Genomic DNA, 6000 nt, shown 5'->3' on the forward strand with positions numbered 1-6000 from the left:
TTCAAGCCCTGCGCTGAACTCCAGGCTGGGTGTAGAACTTACTTAAAAAATAAAAAAGGTAGGAGAGACTGGGTGGTTTGGTGGTTGAGCATCTGCCTTTGGTTCAGGTATGATCCCGGGGTCCTGATTTCAAGTCCCGCATCAGGCTCCCTGACTGCTTCTTTTTTTTTTTAAGATTTTATTTATTTATTCATAGACACAGAGAGAGAGGGGCAGAGACACAGGCAGAGGGAGAAGTAGGCTCCACGCAGGGAGCCCGATGCGGGACTCGATCCTGGGTCTCCAGGATCACACCCCAGGCTGCAGACGGCGCCAAACCGCTGCGCCACCGGGGCTGCCCTCCCTGACTGCTTCTTCCTCTGCCTTGTCTCTGTCTCTCATGAGTAAATAAATAATATATTTTTTAAAAATGAAATAATAAATTAAAAATAAAAATTTAAAAAGTCTAGGACTGAGAGATCCCAGGGAGTGGATTTGAGGGTCTTGTGATGAGGGAGGACCCCTGGCTGTGATAGGGTTCCTGGGAGGAGTATATGGGAGTCCAGCAGGATCAAAGAGTAGCACTTGCCCCAGGCTTTGCCCTGCCATTGCTTTGAACAGAGAATCCCCACAGGGACATCAAAGCAAGGTCAGGATCAATGTCCCTGCCTCTCTGTGATTGGGAAAGAGGTAGAAGTCCAGAGCCACATTTAAGTGGAACTTCCCTTAGCAAAGAAGAGTAACTTGTGGTCTGAGTGGCAGAGGGACTGGGCAAGACTTGGAAATAGTAATGACATCCACCAGTACAGTGCCCAAAAGTCCCAAGTGTCTCAAGGGGTGTAATTTACAGAAAGCCTCACTGGTTCTACCCAAGTCCCTGGGGAGCTCACTAGGATCAGCATTCCCATTGTTGTTAGTAGTGGGGTTACTAGTGTTCCCGATTTCGTATGTGAGATACTGAGGAGAGACAACAGAGGGTGGGCAGGGGCTCCTGTGTCTCCTCTGCATGCTTACTCCCCTTTCTGGGGCTGGGTTTCCCCCGCCAGTGGAAAGGGAGTACCTGAGAAGAGAAGGTGGAGGGGGAGGGCGTGTGAGGTCCCTTTGGGGTGATTGCAGATTCGGCAGGGCTGCTGGAGGCACACAGAGGGACCCACAGTGGGAGAGGTTTGGGAAAACTGAGTGGGGAGAGAGCCAAGCCCTGGAGACTGAGGGTGGGAGTGAGAACACATGGTGGCCTTGCTGTCCTTCCTCAGTGACCTTCTTTCTTAACAATAGGGCACTACCCTTGGGTGAGCACTAATTGTGAAGAGCCAGTGTGTGGATGTGTGAGCTCATGGACTCCTTCTAGCAGTGGGGCTTGTTCATATCATCTTCGTTTTGCTGTTCAGAAGAGCAAGCCTCTCTACTGGCACTTGCTTGAGGTCACACAGGTGGCAGGTAGGGAGCTGGGATTTGAACCCTGTCCTCTCCTACCTCCACTGACGGGCCTAGCCCACCGTGAGGGCCAAGTGGAGGCCAAGTGTAGCAAGGGGTGGCATGGGATTGGCATGTGGGAGTCAGTGGGTTAATGCCTGTGAAGTACATGGCAGTAAGTGCTAATAAACAGTTGCTAGTGCACAGAGATGCGCTAGCAACTTCTGCTGCTGGCATCATCTGGCCCCCAGTAGACACTAGCATTGAAAGCCAGTTGACACTGAGCTTGATACCAAGAGAACACTAACGAAGCCAGCCCTGGTGCCAGGAGGGTCTGACGGTAGGCCCTGGCGGCCACTGGGGCTGACTTCAGGGGGTCACAAGGGTGGCACCATGTAGCTCTGAAGCTGGTCCCAGCTGGCTCTGACATAAGCACCATGTGGGTCCTGGATTGATCTTTTGTGGGTCCCATAGGGCACGAGGCAGTATCTGATGGTCAAAACTTCCTCTCACCTGTTCAGATGCCAGAGCTAACTTTGGATGAGAGCAGGTGGTTGAGGTTGGCACTCAGACTGGCATGTTGCCGCTGAGCCTTAGTCCTCTGGGGAGGAAACAGAGGGCAGAGAACAAAGCAGAGATAGGAACGTTGTTTGTTGGTTTTAGAGGGAGTAGTGGAGGGAAGGATTAGCACAGGCTTGGCAGGTATGAGTCTCCTTAATCCCAAAAGGCAGCCTACACCTGGGCTGGCTGCAAGCCTAGGCCACACCTTCCCCTCCCTCCCTCACCGGTTTTCCTTGGCAAGGATAGAGGTAGAATTTCAAGAGTTTGTTTTCAGTGAGTTTGGCACCAGGCAGGGAACTGAGTGTTCAGACTGGCTGTCGTTAACTGGGAGTTGAAGCGGGGAGTAGGGCACGTGGCAGACGGAAGTATTTGGCAACAGAGAGGTCAAGTGAGATTGGCCTTGTTGGTAACACTAGAAATAGAGTGAAGTCAGCTTTTATCATGCTATCTCCCCCAGAGGCAGGAGCATTCCAGGCAAGTGTACAAGGGCCAGGGATCAGCTTCTAGGGTGAGTTAGTGGTGCACTCAGAAAAATCTCTTTCCCTTACTGAGATTCAATATCCCTTTCTGGACAATGGTACAGCACTTAAGAGTGCAGTTAAGAGCACAGTTAAGGTGTGGATTGGAATCCCTTATCCGTTCTTTGCTGTGAGACCTTGAACAACTCACCTCATCTCTCTGAGCCTCCTGAGGCCAATGACAGGACCTGCCTCTTCTCCCATTATGGGAAGAGTCAGTGGGTTAGTGGCTGTGAAGTACATGGCAGTAAGTGCCAATAAGTAATAGCTATTCCTATTAATCTTCAGGATGAAGGACTTGAGGAAGCGGTTCTCTAAACCCCCTTCTGGACTTTATGTTCTCTGGTCTGAAGTTCTGAATACTTCCCCTTTGGGAAAGGGGAAAGGGAGAGAAAGCCTTGTGGGAATCTGCCTGCCCTTCCTTCTGGGGCACAGCTGAGCCTTTCTCCTGGAGCTTCGAATGGAGCTTTGACCTCAGAGGTGGCCTCGTGGAGGGACGGTGGAGAGGGCAGTGTGTGAGGAGGGTGCATCAGGGGCAAACCCTCAGGTTGTTTGGGGGTGAGGTGGGCACAGCACCTTGCCCATCCATATCTTTGTGTCTCCCTTTGTCATGTTCACCCTGCAAGTCAGCCTACCTTTCAACTCTCTTGTGTGCTTCTGGATCTTTCTGTTCATGCCAGTGTGTACATCAGGTTCTCCTGGAGGCCTGTGTCACATTTCTTCTTATTTATACATCTGTGTATGTGTGTCATTCCGGGCACATGCTGGGGGTCTCTGCCCGTCTGAGTGCACGTATGTATCAGTGTGTCGATGTTGATACCTGTATTGATGAACACCCCTGTCTTTGTGGAGTGTGCGTGTACACACAAGTGGGTATCCATACCTGTTTATGTCTAGACGTGTACACCTGTGTGAGCTTATGACAGGGTGCGTGTGTACAGGCCAGTGTGCCTGAATGCACGCCAGTCTCTGTATCTGTTTGTGAGCAACTGAGTACATGCTTTGCAGTATGCCTGTTGGAGGGCGTCTGCATGTGTGTCTGTGTGTCCACCCTGATGTCTGACTGTGCATTCACATGTGTATATATGCACGTAGTGCTGGTGACTATGTATGTATGTGTGTGGTTGGGCATTCTGGCATGAGATGTAGGCATGTGGGCCATGCTATGTACAGTGTCTGAAATCTGCTTGTGCCTGTGTTTGCTTTCAAACACAACCCTGGCCCAGCTCCATTTCCCTCCTGGAACACCAAGTATTTCTTGCCTCTTCCAGGGTATTGCCTCTCTCAGTTTTCAAAGGTCACAGTAGACAGAAAAGGCCTGCATGTGATAGGTGTGTCCTGAGAGTATTCTGAAGATCAACCCAAATATCCACTCTGAAAATTCTCTCTCCCACGGTGTCCCCCAGCCTCCTGAGCCTTCAACACACTTAAACCAGTCATCTGACCTACGCTCAGTCAACTGGTCATTCTGTGCCAGCCTGTGCTGAGGGATGCTGAGGACACAGGGGTGACCCTGGGCCCTGCCCTCATGAAGCTCTCACTCCACAGGGAGAAAGAGTAGCCACAAGTCAGTGAAGCTCAGAATGTACAGGGCTGGTGTGAGAAGGCACCGACAGAGGGGGAAGGCAGGGTAGGGGAGACAGAGAGGTCAACGTGGGCACAGGGGACACAGGCAGAAAGGTCAGGGCAGGTCAGGTAAAGGCGTCAGAGGGATGGAGACCTAGGCAGAGGGGTCAGGATGGGGATGGTGGAGCAGACAGAGGGATCAGGATGGGGATGGGGGGCACAGGCATCTGTAGGGACCCAGAAATGGCGTTTGCTTCAACCTTGTAAGTTCAGGATGAGCCACTAGAGGACTAAATAAGAGTTTTTGAGGCAGGAGGGGGAGATTAGGGAGGGAGCATGCTGGGCAGAGGAATCCAAGTGCCAAGGCAGGGGAGCATGGTCAGGTGCTGTTAGGCTAGAAGGATCTGGGCTGGGCAATGATGAGACTGTAGTCATCAGCAGGAGTCAGACCTGCTGGACCTTATGCGACTTGGTGGGGAGTGTAGACTCTGTCCTAAGATGATGGGGAGCCCCGGAAAGGTCTTAGGCAGGGGAACAAAATGTTCAAATTTGAGTTTCAGGGAGATTGTTCAAATTTTTGGAGATGAGACTGCAGGTCCAAAGACACAGAAGTGGCTTCTATAGGCTCCAGGGCACAGAGGACATGGCCATGAGCATGGGGAGGAGGCGTGGTTTGGAAAATATACAGAAGGAAGAACCTATTCTTACTTGGTTATGTGTTGGCTGTGCGAGGGAGGAGGCCAGTGTGGGGGTAGATGATAATGTTGTCTATTGGTTTGGGGACACAGATCAGGAGCAGGTTTGAGGAAGGAGATAATGAGTTCCACTTTAGACATGGTGGGAACTGGGCACAATCTCTGCTTCTAGGGCTTTCTTAGACTAGTGGGACAGCGGACCCCGATAAACTGAAGTCTTCAATGATCCCATTAGTATTCATTAGAAATTATTTGTAATGATTGAGTACTTGGGATTGAAGATTGGGAGGGCTTCCTAGAGGTGGTGTCATTTGAACTGGGTCTTGCAGGATGAGTTTCACAGGTGGGGGATGAAAGAGGGCAGGGCAGAGAGACTCTGGCAAGCCACATTTAGACTTGCGAGATGACAGGACAGAGCAGACATATGTGACTGCCACGCCTGCTCCCTCTGCCAACCTCACCAGTTAACTTGCTGTCCTCTACCCCTTATCCTGACCCAAAACCCTCTGGAAAACTTGGCCCATGCTCACAAGTGCAGCTGAAATCTATGACCCCTCTTCCAAATGAGAATGTTTTTTCTAATTGAGGTGAAGGGGTGCCTGGCTGGCTCAGTCAGTAGAGCATGCAACTCTTGATCTTAGGGGTTGTGAGTTCAAGCTCCATATTGGATGTATGGCTTAAATAAATAAATATGTAAGTTAAAAAATAAATCAGCAAATATTTATAAAAAATTAACCTTATTAACGGAAACAGTTCAGTGGCATTTAGTACATTCATGGAGTTGAAAAACCAACCACCTCCAACTAGTTCTAAAACATTCTCAAGTGAGAATCTTAGGTAAACTTTATTGGTTCAAATGTAAATGTTAGTGGGGATCCCTGGGTGGCTCAGCGGTTTAGTGCCTGACTTGTGCCCAGGATGTGATCCTGGAGTCCCGGGGATCGAGTCCTGCATCAGGCTCCCTCCATGGAGCCTGCTTCTCCCTCTGCCTCTCTCTTTCTGTGTGTGTGTGTGTGTGTGTGTGTGTGTGTGTGTGTGTCTCATGAATAAATAAAATCTTTAAAAATTTTTTTTTTCAAATGTAAATACTCGTATTGCTGATAATGATAGCATTCAGTGAGCTTAGTCTCTTACTGTGTGAAGCTTCTTATGAGCATTATCTTTTTAAAGCCCTCACAGCAAGCCTGCACCCCCACTTGCAGATGAGTTAAACAAGACCCAAAGAGATGGAAGTGAGTTGTTTGGGACTCCATGGCTGATCAGGGTAG

This window comes from Canis lupus, chromosome 1, assembly GCF_011100685.1.
Source record: "Canis lupus familiaris isolate Mischka breed German Shepherd chromosome 1, alternate assembly UU_Cfam_GSD_1.0, whole genome shotgun sequence".
In the NCBI taxonomy this organism is placed as follows: Eukaryota; Metazoa; Chordata; class Mammalia; order Carnivora; family Canidae; genus Canis; species Canis lupus.